Source organism: Canis lupus, chromosome 20, assembly GCF_003254725.2.
Source record: "Canis lupus dingo isolate Sandy chromosome 20, ASM325472v2, whole genome shotgun sequence".
In the NCBI taxonomy this organism is placed as follows: Eukaryota; Metazoa; Chordata; class Mammalia; order Carnivora; family Canidae; genus Canis; species Canis lupus.
In genome coordinates this window covers 12,328,483-12,348,598 of record NC_064262.1, presented here as the reverse complement: position 1 = coordinate 12,348,598, position 20,116 = coordinate 12,328,483, and the positions used below count along the sequence as shown (strand labels likewise).

Genomic DNA, 20,116 nt, shown 5'->3' with positions numbered 1-20,116 from the left:
TTAGGAGACCTCTTTCGTTTTCCTGGGATGGTCTCTGTCAGTCTTGATGCCCAGCTCTATGTATCACTGATTCCAGGTCAGAGGATACCAGCAGGAAAAAGTGATAACCCCCCTTGCTGGTTTGGTGGTACTTAAAGTTCTAGTTTTCTTCCCCAATTGGCATACTTCTGTTTACTTTTCAGAATCCTCACAAAGCTGTTCAGTGCATTGCATGTAAGCTTTATGGTTTTATTCAATGAGATGGATAGGCAGAGTGTGCTTATTTACTCCTTACTGGAAACTAGATCATTCTTTGAGTTTTTTTATTTTATTTATTTATTCATAAGAGACAGAGAGAGACAGAGGCAGAGACACAGGCAGAGGGAGAAGCAGGCCCCATGCAGGGAGCCCGATGTGGGACTCGATCCCGGGACCCCAGGATCACACCCTGGACCAAAGGCAGACACCAAACTGCTTGGCCACCAAGGGATCCCCCATTCTTTGAGTTTTTTAAATATGAAGTATTAGATTGTTTTATTTCTAGCTTAGTTCTTTTAAAACGTTGCTTGGAGAATTGCAATTTCTTCTATTTTAAAGTGTATATGAATGCATGTTTTCTTTCTTTGTTTGATAACCTTAGTATCTGAACTCTTTGTGAGTTTTTATCTGATTATTTATTTGCATACATTTTTAATGAATCTTTATTATGAGAATATGTCTCTTGGACTATTACCAGTGGGGATTCTTCAAAGCCTGAGATGAGGGTGGATTATCCTGAGTGAATTTTATTTGCTTCTGCTCTGTGTTTGGGGGTGCTACCAGAATGGTAACAATTTAAAATAAATTCTTGGTTTGAGGTTTTGTGGGATACACACTACCTATATAGTGTGAATTCAGGCAGTGAGCTCATGTGAAGGCTAGAGCTTCTGGGTTACACATTCTGGGTATTTGTTTTTAATTTCTCTCATTGTTGAGATTCCAGCAAGGCAACTTTTCTTGCAGTCCCCTAGAGGAGAGCACATTTTCTTTATTTTCTTAATTCTCTCATTTTCTAAAAGCATAGTTCTTTGAGTTTTCAGCTTTATGGATTGGGTCTATTATTGGATGTCCTTGAACTTTTATTTAGTTCAGTCTGGCAAGAACATGGAAACCAGTGGTTAATTTCAACAGGTTAACTATTATCCTCAAGTTGAAAGGTGGCTTCAGTGGTCTATGTACTTAGCTTTTGGCCTCAAATACTCAAATAACTATTCCATATTTTGTTCCTCAATAATCTTTGCATTTATAAAGATTTAAAAACAGGTACTAGCCTTTGGCTCTCTGCTGTGGGAGAGTCATTTATTTGTCCACCATGTTCCCAGAAAGAGAACATTCTCTCCACTAGATTATGTTCTGGAATTCAATTAGATCTCAATTAAAGTAAGGTATATTGGATTCATATAGTATAATAGGAAGGATTTGGAGACTGAAATTGTGGCTTAGTGTTTTTACAACATTGTCAGTTGGGTATGAAGAAACCACATCCTTTCTCTGGACCTCAATTTCCTTGTTATGTGACAGGATTGGCTTAGATCACGGCTGATACTTTGAAACACTGTGACGATTGCTTATTAAGCCATGTTGTGGAGGTGATGATCAATGTTTCTTCCAGTCTGATTTCTGTTATCATGGCCACCTTTAAACAGTTCATGTTTAAAATATTTCAACATCTTAGCTGGTGTAATCAGAGGAAGGCTGAACAGGGCCTTGTTGAATTTTTTTTTTTTTTTTTTAGTGGAGTTTGGATTGTTAAGAATAATATGATTCAGTATAACTGGATAGAATTATTCAAGCAGGAGGGAGTGCAATCATCTCAAGGGTTTGTTACTGGTGTCTCTAAAAAGTAATATCCAGCACTGCAAGTGTAATTCACTGTACACAGAATCAGGAAGCCAACAGTAGTCATGGTGTTTTTGTTGGCTCTGGCATGTGTATGTGTTTATGGCTGTCTTGGCATCTGTGGGTAATACAGGACAGAGACATTTTTTGCAAAGTGAACATGTTTTTTTTTCCTCCTCTCTAGGCAAACAGTACACATGTTTTAAAGGCAGCAATTGCCTATGCAAACAACATCCCTGTTGAAGTTATTATACAGGATATTATGTGACTTTCTTTTAATGGTAAATATTTAGGGTGCTCCAAAACACACAAAACCACCTCTGAACCCCAAGTCAGAAGGTGCCTAGAGATGATTCAGTCAAGTTATATTTTAAGTTTTGTGTTTGTAGAAGCTTTTTTGTTCCTTCTGAAAAAAAAAAAGCTTATAAACCATTAAATTAATATTTTAATAGCATACATTTAGAAACTCAAGTTTTATAAAATTTGGTATGATAGGAGGCTGGGCAAGATGGCAGAAGAGTAGGGTCCCCAAGTCATCTGTCCCCACCAACTTACCTAGATAACTTTCAAATCATCCTGAAAACCTACGAATTCAGCCTGAGATTTAAAGAGAACAGCTGGAATGCTACAGTGAGAAGAGTTCGTGCTTCTATCAAGGTAGGAAGGAGGAAAAAAATAAAGAAGTACAAAAGCAACCAAGGGGGTGGGGCCAGGCAGGCATGTGCCCTCAGGACAGGAAAGCCCAGTCCCGGAGAAGCAGAAACTTTACCAATCTTCTGGGATGGAAAAGAGCTCACAGAAAGCTCGGGCAGGATCCCAGGAGGGGCAGGGATGCCCTCAGGCTCCCAGGGGCACTAACAGAGGACCTGCGCCCCAGGGGAGAGCGCGCCACACCCCGCGGCCGAGCTCCCTAAAGGGCTGCAGCGCATGCCCGGCAGGGCTCCGGAAGCAGCTCAGGTGGCACCTCCAGGCGGAGGGGGCTGCGCAGCCCGGGAGCCTAGGGTGCCAGGGGACACAGCCCAAGATCCAGCACTCCCCCAGAACAGGCGGAAGCTGGGAGGACACAGGGCAACAAGGATGTTTCTGCCAACTGGGTGCCCCAAGCTGTACAGAGCAGCACCCCCCACCCCCGGAGCATCCAGGCCCCTGCGGACTGGGAGACTCTGGTGGTTACTGCGGGAGCTGACTCTAGAGCTGCAGAGCTGGCCGCTGCCAGTGAAGTTGTTCCTCCTGGTGTCACCTTATACCTGGGACTGAGCAGGGCCACCAGGGAGCCAGGGGTCTTACAGGATAAACAGCTCCCACTGAGCCGTGCACCTGGCAGGGGGCGGGGCAGCTCCCCCGGGTACACACACCTGAGACTCAGCACAGGAGCCCCTCCCCCAGAAGATAGCTGGAAGGACAGGGGAAGCGCAAGTTCTTAACCAAGCAGCGCTGGAAAGTTCCAGGGGAAGTCTAGGGACTTACAGTATATAGAGTCAGAGGATACCCCTCCTTGTTTTTTGTTTTCTGTTTGTCCCCTCCCCCCTTTTTTTCTTCTCTTTTTTTCTCCCTTTCCCAGTACAACTTGTTTTTAGCCACTCTGAGCAAAATGACTGGAAGGAAAAACTAACCACAAAAGAAAGAATCAGAAACAGTCCTCTCTCCCACAGAGTTACAAAATTTGGATTACAATTCAATGTCAGAAAGCCAATTCAGAAGCACTATTATAAAGCTACTGGTGGTTCTAGAAAAAAGCATAAAGGATTCAAGAGACTTCATGAATGCAGAATTTAGATCTAATCAGGCTGTAATTTAAAATCAATTAAATGAGATGCAATCCAACCTGGAGGTCCTAATGACAAGGGTTAATGAGGTAGAAGAATGAGTAAGTGACATAGAAGACAAGTTGATGGCAAGAAAGGAAGCTGAGGAAAAAAGAGAAAAACAATGAAAAGATCATGAGGATAGGTTAAGGGAAATAAATGATAGCCTCAGAAGGAAAAATCTACGTTTCATTGGGGTTCCAGGGGACGTCGGAAGGGACAGAGGACCAGAAAGTGTATTTGAACAAATCATAGCTGAGAACTTCCCTAACTTCAGAAGGGAAACAGGCATTCAGATCCAGGAGATAGAGAGATCTCCCCCTAAAATCAATAAAAACCGTTCAAGTGGAAAAAAAAAAAAAAACCGTTTAAGACCTCGATATTTAATAGTGAAACTTGCAAATTCCAAAGATAAAGAGAAGATCTTTAAAGCAGCAAGAGACAAGAGATCCCTAACTTATATGGGGAGAAGTATTAGGTTAACAGCAGACTTCTCCACAGAGACCTGGCAGGCCAGAAAGGGCTGGCAGGATATATTCAGGGTCTTAAATGAGAAGAACCTGCAGCCAAGAATACTTATCCAGCAAGGCTCTCATTCAGAATAGAAGGAGAGATAAAGAACTTCCAAGATAGGCAGAAACTGAAATAATATGTGACCACCAAGCCAGCTCTGCCAAGAAATATTAAGGGGGACTCTGTAAAAGAAAGAGGAAGTCCAAGGAAACAATCCACAAAGACGGAGACTTAATAGGTATCACGATGACACTAAACTCATATCTCTCAATAGTAACTCTGAACGTGAATGGGCTTAATGACCCCATCAAAAGGCACAGGGTTTCAGACTGGATAAAAAAGCAAGACCCATCTATTTGCTGTCTACAAGAGACTCATTTTAGACCTAAGGACACCTAGGTCAGCCTGAGAATAAAAGGTTGGAGAACCATTTACCATTCAAGTGGTCCTCAAAAGAAAGCAGGGGTAGCAGTCCTCTTATCAGATAAATTAAAGCTTATCCCAAAGGCTGTGGTAAGAGATGAAGAGGGACACTATATCATACTTAAAGGATCTGTCCAACAAGAGGACCTAACAATCATGAATATTTATGCCCCGAATGTGGGAGCTGCCATGTATATCAATTAATAACCAAAGTTAAGATATACTTAGATAATAATACACTAATACTGGGATACTTGAACACAGCGCATTCTACAATCGATAGATCTTCTAAGCACAACATCGCCAAAGAAACAAGAGCTTTAAATGATACACTGGACCAGATGGATTTCACAGATATTTACAGAACTTTACATCCAAACGCAACGGAAGACATACTAAGTGCACATGGAACTTTCTCCAGAATAGACCACATACTGAGTCACAAATCAGGTCTTAACCAATACCAAAAGATTGGGATTGTCCCCTGAATATTTTCAGACCATAACGCTTTGAAACTAGAACTAAACCAAAAGAAAAAGTTTGGAAGGGTTTCAAACACGTGGAGGTTAAGGACCATCCTGCTAAAAGATGAAAGGGTCAACCAGGAAATTAGAGAAGAATTAAGAAGATTCATGGAAACTAATGAGAATGAAGATACAACTGTTCAAAATCTTTGGGATACAGCAAAAGCAGTCCTGAGGGGGAAATACATCGCAATACAAGCATCCATCTAAAAACTGGAAAGAACTCAAATACAAAGATAACCTTGCACCTAAAGGAGCTAGAGAAGGAACAGCAAATGAAACCTTCACCCAGCAGAAGAAGATGATAAAGATTCGAGCAGAACTCAATGAAATAGAGCCAGAAGAACTGTGGAACAGATCAATAAAACCAGGAGTTGGTTCTTTGAAAGAATAAGATGGATAAACCATTAGCCAGCCTTATTAAAAAGAAGAGAGAAAACTCAAATTAATAAAAGCATGAATGAGAAAGAAGAGATCACCACCAATACCAAGGAAATACAAACGATTTTAAAAACTTATTATGAGCAGCTATATGCCAATAAATTAGGCAATCTAGAAGAAATTGACGCATTTCTGGAAAACCACAAACTACTAAAACTGGAACAGGAAGAAATACAAAACCTAAACAGGCCGATAACCAGGGAGGAAATTGAAGCAGTCATCAAAAACCTCCCAAGACACAAAAGTCCAGGGCCAGATGGCTTCCCAGGGGAATTCTATCAAACGTTTAAAGAAGAAATCATACCTATTCTACTAAAGCTGTTCGGAAAGATAGAGATGGAGTACTTCCAAACTCATTTCATGAGGCCAGCATCACCTTAATTCCAAAACCAGACAAAGACCCCACCAAAAAGGAGAATTATATATCAATATCCCTGATGAACATGGATGCAAAAATACTCAACAAGATACTAGCCAATAGGGTCCAACAATACATTAAGAAGATTATTCACCATGACCAAGTGGGATTTATCCCTGGGATGCAAGGTTCAACACTTGTAAAGCAATCAATGTGATTGATCATAACAAGAGAAAAAAACAAGAACTGTATGGTCCTCTCAATAGATGCAGAGAAAGCATTTGACAAAATACAGCATCCATTCCTGATCAAAACTCTTCATAGTGTAGGGATAGAGGGAACATTTCTCAGCATCTTAAAAGGCATCTAAGAAAAGCCCACAACAAATATCATTCTTAATGGGGAAAAACTGGGAGCCTTTCCCCTAAGATCAGGAACACGACAGGGATGTCCACTCTCACCACTGCTATTCAACATAGTACTGGAAGTCCTAGCCTCAGCAATCAGACAACAAAAAGACATTAAAGGCATTCAAATTGGCAAAGAAGAAGTCAAACTCTCCCTCTTCGCCGATGACATGATACTCTACATAGAAAACCCAAAAGTCTCCACCCCAAGATTGCTAGAACACATACAGCAATTCGGTAGCGTGGCAGGATACAAAATCAATGCCCAGAAATCAGTGGCATTTCTATACACTAACAATGAGACTGAAGAAAGAGAAATTAAGGAGTCAATCCCATTTACAATTGCACCCAAAAGCATAAGATACCTAGGAATAAACCTAACCAAAGATGTAAAGGATCTATACCCTCAAAACTATAGAACACTTCTGAAAGAAATTGAGGAAGACACAAAGAGATGGAAAAATATTCCATGCTCATGGATTGGCAGAATTAATATTGTGAAAATGTCAATGTTACCCAGGGCAATATACACGTTTAATGCAATCCCTATCAAAATACCATGGGCTTTCTTCAGAGAGTTGGAACAAATCATCTTAAGATTTGTGTGGAATCAGAAAAGAGCCCGAATAGACAGGGGGATATTAAAAAAAGAAAACCATAGCTGGGGGCATCACAATGCCAGATTTCAGGTTGTACTACAAAGCTGTGGTCATCAAGACAGTGTGGTACTGGCACAAAAACAGACACATAGATCAATGGAACAGAATAGAGAACCCAGAAGTGGACCCTGAACTTTATGGTCAACTAATATTCGACAAAGCAGGAAAGACTATCCACTGGAAAAAAAAGACAGTCTATTCGGTAAATGGTGCTGGGAAAATTGGACATCTACATGCAGAAGAATGAAACTAGTCCATTCTCTTACACCATACACAAAGATAAACTCAAAATGGATGAAAGATCTAAATGTGAGACAAGAATCCATCAAAATCCTAGAGGAGAACACAGGCAACACCCTTTTTGATCTTGGCCACAGCAACTTCTTATAAGATACATCCATGAAGGCAAAAGAAACAAAAGCAAAAATGAATTATTGGGGCTTAAGATAAAAAGCTTCTGCACAGCCAAAGAAACAGGCAACAAAACTAAGAGACAACTTCAGAATGGGAGAAGATATTTGCAAATGACCTATCAGATAAAGGGCTAGTGTCCAAGATCTATAAAGAACTTATTAAACTCAACATCAAAGAAGCAAAGAATCCAATCATGAAATGGGCAAAAAACATGAACAGAAATTTCACAGAGCAAGACATAGACATGGCCAACAAGCACATGAGAAAATGCTCCGCATCACTGGCCATCAGGGAAATACTAATCAAAACCACAATGAGATACCACCTCACACCAGTAAGAATGGGGAAAATTAACAAGGCAGGAAACAACAAATGTTGGAGAGGATGTGGAGAAAGGGGAACCCTCTTGCACTGTTGGTGGGAATGTGAACTGGTGCAGCCACTCTGGAAAACTGTGTGGAGGTTCCTCAAAGAGTTAAAAATAGACCTGCCCTATGACCCAGCAATTGCACTGCTGGGGATTTACCCCAAAGATACAGATGCAGTGAAACGCCGGGACACCTGCACCCCAATGTTTCTAGCAGCAATGTCCCCAATAGCCAAACTGTGGAAGGAGGCTTGGTGTCCATCGAAAGATGAATGGATAAAGAAGATGTGGTTTATGTATACAATGGAATATTACTCAGCCATTAGAAACGACAAATATCTACCATTTGCTTCAATGTGGATGGAACTGGAGGGTATTATGCTGAGTGAAATAAATCAATTGGAAAAGGACAAACATTATATGGTCTCATTCATTTGGGGAATATAAAAATTAGTGAAAGGGAATAAAGGGAAAGGAGAGAAAATGAGTGAAAATATCAGTGAGGGTGACAAAACATGAGAGACACCTAACTCTGGGAAATGAACAAGGGGTAGTGGAAAGGGAGGTGGGCGGGGGGTTGGGGCGATTGGGTGATGGGCACTAAGGGGGCACTTGGTGGAATGATCACTGAGTGTTATGCTAAATGTTGGTAAATTGAACTCCAATTAAAAAAATTTGGTATGATATTAACATATGAAGTCATTTTGATGAAACAAATTTCAAATTCAAAAATTTGAATTTAGAACTTTATTCAACAAACACCGATTTTCTATTTGATATGAGGCACTAAGGTACTATTTTCCATATGGATTCTAGGATATTATGGATTACAATAGCTGTCTTATGCCAGTTTTTCTGACAAAATTAAAATAAAACATTGCAGAACTCCTAAAGAACCTATGAGGGGTATTCCACAGAATGCAGTTTGGATTGCACTGGTTTAATCTAATCCCACTATTTTCCAGTTGAGAAAGCAGAAGCTCCGAGAGAGTTAATAATTTTTCCAAAGGGGGAAGGTAAAATAACATTTGTTCTGTGCCTAGTAAGTGCTAGTGATGAGAGGTTTTCCAAAGATGGTCATATTTTTTGAAATTTACCTTTGTGTCATTATTGATAATGATACTTTTAGACCCATTTTATAGAGGACAAAATTAGGGTCCCATGAGGCAGAAGAGGTAGGTAGACCTTTCTAGATGCATTCATGATTTTGCCTATTAGTTTAAATAGGAGTGATTTGACCAGCTGTGTGTTTTAAGCAATATATTCTGTGCAGGCATTATTTTATACGTCTTAAAAATTTTTGAAGGAAATGCACATGATTTACATTTTCCCTATTTTATGAATGAGCATGCTGAGGCATAACAAATTTGTGTCATTTGGCTTAGGAAGTATGTGGTGGGGAGTAAGTGGCAGAGCTGGAACTTGAACCCAGGTGTCCTGGCTGAATAACAATAAGCTTTTTGAGCTAAACAGTTGTTAGTGCTATACAGCTGAAGACCACCAGAACACACCTATGGTGGGTTTAGTGGTCATTGCTATATTGGAGTGTTAATCTCAAAAATAAAAGCATCAGTTATTTTACCAGGAAAAATGGGTTTATTCAGGAACAACAATTTGGAACATCCATGCTACATCAAAACCATAGACGCATCCCAAGAAGGAAGGAAAGGAACACTCCTTCACAGAGGAACAGTTGAAGATAGGAGGAGCTGTTGTAAACAGTGAGTCCATTGGAGTAAACTGGATGTTCACAGTGTGATGGCTTTTCATTGGCTGAGTTGTGATAGCCTGTCATTGGTTGGGCTGTTGCTGGGAGAGGAGAAAAAAACCTTCCTCCTCCTGTTAGGATAGTAAAGTAGATAAGTAGTATGACCAGAAAGGTAGGTTTTTTGGGTCTGTAGGTAAGGGCATGTGCTAAGACAGGAGACCTCCCCCAGCTGGCCTCCCGACTTCGTTTTAGTGAGGTTTCTCTGTTAATTTTCACTGGAGCATGCTCACAGACAATGGAATGTCTCTAAAATGGTGTTAGAAGCGGTTTATAGGATTGGGATTGTATCTGGTAATTTGAAAAGGCTTTAGGGAAGCAAGGCTTTGTTCTGGGTTGTGTGCTGTCTTAGAATGAGATAATTCCATGATTGGGTTTCTCAGTCTTAGATGAAAGGAGTGAAGTTAGAGTTAATTGGTAAAAACAGCAGTCACCATTATCTGGGAAGGGCAAGGGAACAGCATTCTGGTGGTTGGGACAGCATTTATGTTTTGTCTGTTCAGGCATGATTACAAAGGTTCTTGTCTTTATCTTGATCCATCAGATGTTGTCTGATGTGATATTTTGTGAAATTATGGATAGTCCACAGTGTTGGGCTGGCTGAGAGACGGGCACCCAAAATGGCGGACATCTCAAATTGGGTCAAAATGGCTTATCTTCCAAGGCAGCCGTGACCACCACATCATCTCCAGTAAATCGAATAGACAGAAAAACAAAACTTTCCATCTGGGACTTTCCAGCCAGGGACCACCCCCAATCGTCTGTACTATCCCCACTCCCAGCCAATCACCTAGGGAGGGACACGGTGTTCCCTTGCCTAACCCGGATCCAGACCTGGAACCAATAAAGCCTAAAAACCCCCACACTCCCCAACCCTGGCGCGACTTCCCTGACACTGGCCACCTCTCCGAGTCAGAGAACCTCGCCCGGGAGCGCTCCCCATTAAAGCACTCTCAAACCTACTGCCTGGCTCTGCCGTTTGTTTGTTTGTTTGTCCCCCCATCCTCCCCCCTTCATTTGGAAAAAACCTAACACACAGGAAACCACCGAGGCCTAATTGTTAGAGAGTTGCCAGCTCCTATCAACTTCCAAATGTGGTGACAGCCTCAGGCCAGCTCCTAGTCTTGTCTTCCACAATGAAGGGTTTCAGTTAATGTGACCACTCTGATTGGTATGTGGAGTGTGAGCTGGAAGGGAGCAAGAAAGGATGCAAGGAGACCAGCTGTTGCTTGAGGGCGAGAGAAAGATGTTGATAGCTTGGCCATAGAAATGGAGAAGTAACTAACTCTTCTTCATCTCCCCCATACTCTTAGGCTATTGAAACTCTAGTTTTCAAAGAGACTGAGATTTATAGAGATCTTATTCAGGTTACTTGGATTGTTTTTGCAAACTTCTTAAGACCTTTAAAAGTACCAGCTGAGACTTTGTTGTTGTTGTTGTTGTTGTTGTTATTGACAAAATCCCCCCAGAGGGCTTGTAGAAGTTAGATTTGTGTTTGGGGATTTGCAATACATATAGTCTGACCAGAATAGAGAGAAATACTTTTGGTTATGAATATAGTAGACATATACGCGAGGTCTAGAAAGATTTGTATGTTGTGTGGAAGGGGAAACGATTCTAAATAAAATGGCCATGTAACCATGAGCCTACTGCTTGTCTTGGTGAATCCTTCAGGATTTGAAATAAATCCAGCTTAACTAAAAAGTAGTTTCAATGTTGTTGTTGTTGTTTGTTTTGTGTTTTTTTTTTCCTCAACTGCCTCTCATACCTTGGCCTTTAGCATAAAAAAACAAAAAACAAAAAATCCTGTTAAGTATTAGTTCTTCAAACAGGAAATAAAGCAGAGTAGTTAAGATAAATTGGGTTCTGCCTCCATATTTGTAACAACTGTTAAACAACAAAATTCAGGAAAATAAATTTGAAGATCTAATTGGGCTTATTAAGCAATTCATGAATTGAGTAGCATCCTATGTAGCAAGTAAGGCGATGCTCTGAGGAATTTTACAAAACGGGAAGGCTTTGATAGGAAGAAGATGGTGCAAGAAAATTATTCGCAAAAGAAAAGGAAGGATTGTTTCAGGGCAAGACATCTTTTGGGGGAGTGAAGAGAAAGGCAGGTTTTGTTGTTGTTGTTTGTTTTTATCATGTAGATTATCTTGCTAGTGCTGATAAGGAAATTTCAGATTGACTTTTTAAAGGTCACATTCCTGGGATAGGTTGAAACTGTAATTAGGTCTTGGTTTGCTGTTTCAGAGGACAAATGACTCCATTTTGGGCTTGTGTTTTGTTTTGTTTTTTAACACAACTGAACCTCCAGAGATTTGTCAAGCCTTGTATTGTCATGTTATAGCCTCATTAGAAATGCAATGACAGCCTAGATTGAATTCTAGTGTCATAACCTTGTCAGAATTCTCATTTCAGAATCTAACCAGGATTTTAATGTTAAAACTGTAGGGGTTTAAGCACTCAAGTTAAGATATGAGACAAAGAAATTAGATAGAACCTAAAATACAACTTTCCTACTGCTAAGATCAGGTAATGTGTAATATGCCAAATACCTGTATGCAAGTGGACTTTATAATATTCAACCCCAGAATTTGGCAAGCTTTACCTCCCCAGCTTGGGATCGTGACTTCCTTTTTCCATGAGGACTGGAGCGATGCTAGAAGCATCACAATCTCTTGAGCTTCTTCATGTGGAGGGAAATTCAGGTAGAAGGGCAATTTCCAGTGTCAAGGAGGAAACATTTCTATCCTTTAGATTTTATCTAGCTGGTTTAAGAATTAAATTGACATGAGATAGATTAACAGGAGATAAAAAAAAAAAGTTCAATTATGTGTGCAGAGGCCCATTAATGAAATGGGGATGCAAAGAAATGACCAAGACTGGCAGTTTTTATATATTTTTTAGATGAGGCAATAAATCTGTGATGAATTGACAGGTCAAAGAGGAGGATATATGATCTTAATATTTTGGGAAACATATTAACTTCAATTCATAAGGAATTCTAAACAGAATTTGGGCCAGGCAGAAAATTAGTAAAAAGTAACAAGGTTTTTTGTTGTTCTTGTTTTGTTTTTTTACAGCCTTTTTGGCTTCGAATTTCCAATATCTGGTGGTAAAAATGTCTCGTTATTGTGGAGGCCGAGAAAAATCAAGGCCATTCCACCTCAAGTTTAGCATTAGCACAAGTAGAGCCATCTTAGGCCCCTGTGATGTGTTCACTGTGCTGAACTTTACAGGAAAGACTGCAGAATGTCCTCAGGGAATCCCATATCAGAAAAACAACAGAGCCCTCACCTGTGGTAGAAAGCCCCATATTAGAATGAGAACAGAGCTCAATGCCCTTAAGCCCGGTATCAGAATGTAAACAGAACTTGAGAAATTCCTCCACCCCTTCTGAAAATCCCCTAGACCAGCCTATAAAAAACCCAGCTGTAACCCACTTCGTGGTCCAAGTCCCTGCTCTGTTGTGTTAGGTATACTTGGACCCAAGCTTGAGCTTACAAATAAACCCTCGTGTCCTTGCATCGGTGTCGGCTCCTTGGTGGTTTCTTGGATTCACAGTCTTGGGCACCACATTTACCTCCTGGTATAGGAAGGGTTTCTTTCACATAAGGGATTTATTTCCTACTTTCTGGAGACAAAAGAGCCATCAGAATGTTCCTCTTGCTCTGTTTCTTAAAAACTGTTAATTCAAAATATTCAGTATGACAAAGTGGCACATTTTGAAGCAAGCTGCCTGTGGAGGCCGAGAAAATTAAGGCCATTCCACTTTAAGTTCAGCGTTAGCACAAGTACAGCCATCTCAGGCCCCTGTGATTTAAGAGCTGAAATTTACATTACTTCAGTTACAGAAAAAAAAAAACAAAAAAAAAAACAGCTTACCGCTTAAGGTCCTAGAAAGCCCTATATTAGAATGAGAACAGAGCTCAATGCCCTTGAAAGCCCCATATCAGAATGTAAACAGAACTTGAAAAATTCCTCCACCCCTTCTGGAGGTCCCCTAGACCAGCCCTTAAAACTAAGCTGAAACCCACCTTGGGGTCCAAGTCCCTGCTCCGCTGTGTCAGGTACACTTGGACCCAAGCTGGAGCTTATAAATAAACCCTCGTGTGTTTGCATCGGTGTCGGCTCCTTGATAGTTTCTCGGATTCGCAGTCTTGGTCACAGCACTGCCCTTGCTCCTACACCACTAATAATTAGGCAAAATTCTGTCTCATGGGATTTGTATATTCTAAAGTCACCACATAGTTTGGAACTCAATATTATAAGTCAGCATGGATTTAAATGTTTAAAATCCATCCAGGATTATGTAGTTATAAATCAGGCAATTCTAGATTTTTAATGGTAAGTGAATTATGGAAGGAAGACCTGATCTCAGCAGAATAAATAGTTACATGATAATTAGATACTTTTAGGCAAGTAACAATGAGAACTCTCATTGTATGTGCCATTTGGGGGCATGATTTCACTGATCAGAAACCAAGGAACTTTCATTTTTGGGGGGGGCGGGATTCCTGGTCCAGGTAAATAGTGGTCCTTTAAAAAAAAAATCACTTCCCCAGATGAGTTTCATCAAGTCACTGCCCCCTTTCCTCTCCTTATCCCCTACTATGTCATGTCTCCACTCTATGCACTCATAACATCCTTGTTTCTATTTCATAATGTAATAAGATTTTTTTCTCCATTGGTGCCCTTGGTCATGCCCCTCTGAAGAATGAAGAGGTAGACCAGACCGAGTGATGGGCAGCAAAGCAAGGTTTATTTAGTGAAAACAAAGTGATAGTACAAAGCTCCTGAGGAAAGAGGGGACCTGAGAGCATTGCTACTGGAGTTCCTAAATCTAGGGATTTTTGTGGGCTTGTTGGTGGGCTGTTTTAATCTGATTAACCCTACTGTGCCTGCCATCTAATCAGGTTTTTGTCACTTATCACATGGGAAAGGCTGGAGGTCTCCTTCCAGGGTGGTGTAACATTCTTCTAAAGGTGGTTTCCTCTTAGGGCAGGCCTCCTTGTCCCTGCCTGCCTGCCTGCCTGCCTGCCTGCCTTCCTTCTATCCTTCATCAGTAACACTTGCTGAACGCATTGAGTATGTAACCTCTGTGTTCTCTCTTAGGCTGTAGTTCTTCGAGGACAGTTTCCATATTTATCTTCTTTGATATGTCCCTGGAGCTGATAGTCTTCTTTGTTTGTGTTGGTGCTCAACAAAAATATTTGTTTGGTATTATCTCTGGTTGTTGGAATAGCACCTAGTGTAGCGTCTCCCATTGTACTGCCTGTAAGCAGACTGAGGTGGGGAGTTGCGTGGGGAAAGCTTACTAAGGACTGTTCTCAGGAGATGGGCCTGTCAGGAAGTGAGAAGGCAGGACTGGGTGATTAAAGTGGAATTGCAACTAAGGCCCACCACTTGCCTTAAGGGAAACATTGGGCTTGGGATGTCTATTCAGAGCTGTTACAAAGTAAGGCCCAGGGTGGGGCTTTCAAATTTAAAGGAAAGCCATTAAGGGAGGGGACATGACCCTGGGTGGGGCAGTTCCCTCAAGCTGTGGGGCAATTTGCAGTGAGGATTGCAGCTGTGAGCTGTCAGCAACCAGCATTCCCAGATGCCAGGGGATGAGGACTTGAGTCTGAGGGGGTTTTGGTGATCCTCACAGGATCTACTATTGATAATTGCCCTTCTCTAGATTAAACAGATTGCCATGTTCCTAATAACACGAGTAGACTAAACCCAAGATTTCCAGACTCTTACACCAATGGCTTTTCACTCTGAATGGCTCAAAGTCCCGTCTTACCCATTAAATATCTAATTGTTACAGGATTTCTTTTCCTTTAGTGCCCATGGTTCTCAGTCACACTGCTTCAAAGACTTAAGAGGTAGACCATATGAAAGAATGATGGGCAGCAAAACAAAGTTTATTAAATTATAGTACAAAGCTCTAGAAGAGGGGGGGACCTGAAAGTGTTGCTGTCAATTTCTAAATCAAGGTGTTCTTAGGAGATTGTTGTCTGGCTGTTTAACCTGATTAATCCCACATGCACCTATCACCTAATCAGGTTTTTGTCCATGTGCTCATCTACCTAACATGCAGTTGTTCATGAATGGTGGAGGGCTCCTTCCAGAGTGGTTTTCATAGCCTCTAGGAGGGATCAAGAAGGTGGAGGCCGTCACTGCCCTAAGGCATGCTGGCCAGCTATAGGCCACCAGATCAAACTTTATTCCACTGGCTGTTGAGCTACCCTCTGGGCCTGGATTAGGATGCCCAAAGCCATTCCCTGCCTTTCTGTAAAGGTAGAAAGGGTAAGGTCTTTTTCCTTTTAAGTGTAGTTTCCTTTTAGGATGGGAGAGGGGTGTCAGGGCATGGTGTCCCCTTGCCCCTCCCTGCCTTTCTTCCAACTGTCCTCCATTATAACCATGTTAGATACCTGGTGTGTCCTTAAATCATCAAGAAAACAAGAGTATTCAGGACAACTGACTTGTGATTCCCTGTCCAATAATGCAGCCAAGACTGACTAGGTTAGATACATGGATTTAGTATGTAGTAGGTAACACTTACTAATTTCCAAATAGTGTTCTAAGTCCCCTGTGTGAATTAATTCATTGACTCCCCCACAACATTATGTGATAAGGATGTCCTCATTTTTACAATTAAGAAAACTGAGGTATGCTTATTTAAGTAATTTGCCCCCAAATGATACAGCGACCAGAAGTTGGACTCAGAGAGTCTGGCTGGACAGTATATGATCTTAATATTTTGGGGAAAAAAAATCCCTCTCCCTTGATTTATTATGTACTAACTCTGTGTCAGGCACTGCGCTAAGTATTTTGCTTGACTTATCTGATTTTTGCTCCCATAGTCCTTTGAGGTAGCATCAAATATTTATCTCCATTTTAGAGATTAGTAGATAGATTCCCAGAAGCTTTATAACCTGCCCCAGTTCACCCAGCTAGAAAATAGTGGGACTAACATTTAAATCCAGATCCATCTTACTTCATAGTCCCTATTTTTAGCTGATATCTCTAATGTTCTGGCTTTTCTGTTTTGATAATCAAGTCTGCAAGGCCTCATGGCAACATTTTCAAGTTCTTGTAAAGCAAAATGAAGTTGTTTACTGGGAAAGTTGTGGCCTTGAAGGTGTGTCCTTATGTTTCCACAGGTCTCAACTTAAGTGACTTTCTGTAAGAAACAAAAATATGCAAGAAGGAAGGGCACGTGGGTAGCTCAGTTGGTAAGCATCTGACTCTTGATGTCAGCTCTCTTGATCTCAGTGTCACGAGTTCAAGCCCTGCACTGGGCTCCATGCTGCATGTGAAACTTACTTAAAAAATTATGCAAGAAGGAAATTAACATTTATTGGACATTTTATAAGTGCTTGATACCTTTGTATACATAATCTATAATGAGAAATAACATATATTAATTCTAACCATATGAAAATGCAATGCCCCTCATGAGGTTACTCTTCAATGGGGGCAGGGAGGGGGAAGGGATATATTTTGCTCTGAGGAATGGATCTTTTGTCTGGGAGTTGGTTAACAAGGCCATGGGGGAATTAAACCCCAGACTACAATTTTAAAACATTGGACCCAAACCAACTGAACTGTTCACCAGTTTTACTTAAGATCCTGATTATGGGATTCTATGCATATTTTAATATTCTTATTTTTGAACTTCAGAACATGAGGTTTGAATGTAGGATAAAGAAAACCTCATCCTGTTGTGGTCTTCTCTTAAAATGAGAGCTACAGACACTGTTTGTCTTGGGTTGTAAGACCTGCTGAACACCTACCTGATTCCTTTACCTGGAGTTTTTGACAGGAATGACCAGGCAGGTTATTTACACGGAAGCGGTAAGGGAAGCTGACAAGGGTTTGTTGATTGAGCCTGGCATGGTTCAGTTCCAAGAGTGACTTTGTCCTGACATCAAATAGCAGTGATTTCAGGTTTATGACAGTTATCAAATATAATGATGTAGAATGGGACCGGACTGTACTATAATAGCAATAAAAATCAACCTGGAAGGAGAGATGCTTCCATCTGTTTTGCTGTTGCTCAGGGAGCTTGACTGTGTGCATTTGAGGTGGTGCCATGACTGTGAGGGATCAGATTTTTTATTTCCCCCTAAGTGGAGGATGGGGTCACCTGGACTGCTATGGTCACAAGGGACTTGGACTGTGACAGCTTTTTCCTGACTGACATCACCTGTCACTTTGACAATCAACGCTGATGGCTGCCTCCTTGGGAGTTCAAGTAAGGGAGGTGAGAGCAGATTTGAGCTGGCTGGGTGAGTGTTGGTGACATTAAAATAGAGCCGCTCTTGTGCAAACCACAGGTGATGACAGCTCTCCATTTTTGTCTACTCGGAGGCTTCCCTTCTTGGATAGCTAGAGATTAATCCCTTACATTTTTTATAGGGTCTTTTGTGTAATAGTTCATCCTATTTTATGTACCCCAAACAAACAAGCAAACAAAAACCCATGGTTGAATGTGATAAAAAAAATATTGTCTATGATGTCTTTCCTTTTTAGGTTAACCTCGCGCATGATTATACTAGAAACCTCAAGAGATCCTACCTATTTACCTAAAAACTGCAAACACTTATATGACCATGGAAAATTTTTACCTCTTAGTATGCCGTGGATTTATTATTTATTTGGAAAACATTTCTCTAAATACATTTAGAAAAACATACCTCATTAGCTGCCACTGTTGAGGTGGAGGTGATTCTTTGTTACATGTGAGATGTGAACAGTGCTGAGTCTCTCCCTGGTTTGAAATTGGACTCATGTCAGAGCTGAGAGAATGTAACTACCTGCTCAAAGATGGGGAGAAGTACTGCCTATGCTGAGGTGACTAGCACCTTGCTAAGCTGAAAACAGTGTTCTCAGTGCAAGGGATCTCTCTAACACTTGTTTAAGCCAGTGTTTAAATCTTATTTAATGTTCAGGAAAGGAGCACTGTGTGCTCTAGAGGAGAGTGTGGGCTGAGAGAAGGAATCTCTTCTCTATCCTTAGGGATAAAGAGAGCCAGATGGACATGAAAGGGACAGTGTCCAGGAGAATTCACTGAAACTCTAGTCTTTGCCATGTTTTTTGTTAGCCAAAGCCCTTTGAGGTCCTGGGGTAAGTTAAGAGAACCCTTAGAACTCCCGGGCTGGCCACCGCAGAGGGCACCTTATCATCCCCTCTCAGACTAAGAGCCTGTGGCACCATCAGCAGTATGTTGTTGTAAGCCTAGCTTAAAGCTTTTGGCCAAGTCTTATATAGTTCTCAAGAGCGGTTTTTTTTGGCTTTTTTTTTTTTTTTTTTATGGCCTCATTGTGGGCCATGTAGTTATACAACACCTGTATTGATCTGGAGCTTTTAGTTTCAAGTAACCAAGCTTGCAACTCAAACTGCTTCAAGCCCTTCAAAAGAGTTTAGTGAATTATATACCAGAGAAGTTCAGGAATACTCTTCAGACACAGCTAGATTCAGGGGCTCAAGCAATTTCTTTGGGTCTTGGAATCTGTCTGTCTCTCTTCCTCTGTCCCTCTCATTCTTCCCACAGCTTCCCCCTTGGGCCAGTTTGAGTTACAGCCTGTTTCCAGACTCATGACTGTGGCCAGGGTGATGGAACATGCTAACCGGCTGGATCAGGTCACAGCCTCACTTCTGATGCTGGGTGGAGGGTCAACTGGACCACAGGGGCTGGGAGGGAGGTCCTTCCTCCAAGGAAAGTTGAAGTGCTATGACTAGAAAAGGGGCAAAGGCACTGGGCAGAGAAAAACTGCAGATATCCTTCAAAATAGAATAATTTCTCACATTACATGATGAGGGTCCATGGAGGGGGAAGCACTAGAGGATGTTTTATCAAGAGAGAAAGGCTAAATCAAGGTGCTTTTGCAAACACTCCATTCAAATCCTGTTGGGTAACAACCTCCTTGGGAGCTTCCTAGGTGAAATCTGAAACCAACTCCCCTACAAGAAGGGCAAGGAGAGACTGAAAGAGGCCAGCCAATCTAAATGGGTAGGGAACTTAGCTATGAAACTTATTTTGGGCAGCCAAGAGACAAATGGATCTCTCTACCTGCCTGCCGAAACTTAAAAGTTCATATAAAGGTTCTAATTAGGTCAGTCAAATTGACAGTCCAGATGGTCTGAACACCACATCACTCAAGGCTGTGTACTTGGGGTAGTTTCTGGGAGCAGGGAAGTGAAGTGAATGCACATTCCAAGGATAGGGGAGAAAGTGAGAAGCCTCTGCTTGCCAGGGGCCAGCACACAGGGCAACCAGCATTTGTGTCTTTTGAATAATCTACCCCAACAAATTCCTGCAGGAGGAAACCAGGGAAATGCTTGTATTTTCTTGTTGTGAATCATAGTAACTTGGGACTTACATTGTTCAATGTTAATTTCCACCCCTAACCCACCCCTAACCCACCCCTAACCCTCATCATTCTCTGCTCCTCTCTGCCCTGTTTGAGGCCCAGAACTCAGGCCCCTATGACCTATATCATCTGGACTTCCTTGAACTCTGACTTCCAAGTGGGTTTGGGCTATGGGAGGCACGCAGGAGACCGGAGGGTGGGGAGAGAGGAGTC

At 41.4% G+C, this 20,116-nt stretch overlaps 1 long non-coding RNA gene across 1 annotated transcript; it reads right to left on the bottom strand.

Annotated features, from left to right (window-relative positions):
• Positions 1-15,524: 15,524 nt before the first annotated feature.
• LOC112662985 (uncharacterized) lies at positions 15,525-17,620 on the bottom strand. Its single transcript, XR_003138979.3, has 3 exons — positions 17,550-17,620; positions 17,324-17,451; positions 15,525-16,710 (listed from the first exon to the last, which is right to left on the bottom strand). It is a non-coding gene; the product is annotated as an uncharacterized LOC112662985 (long non-coding RNA).
• Between the last annotated feature and the right edge of the window lie 2,496 nt (positions 17,621-20,116).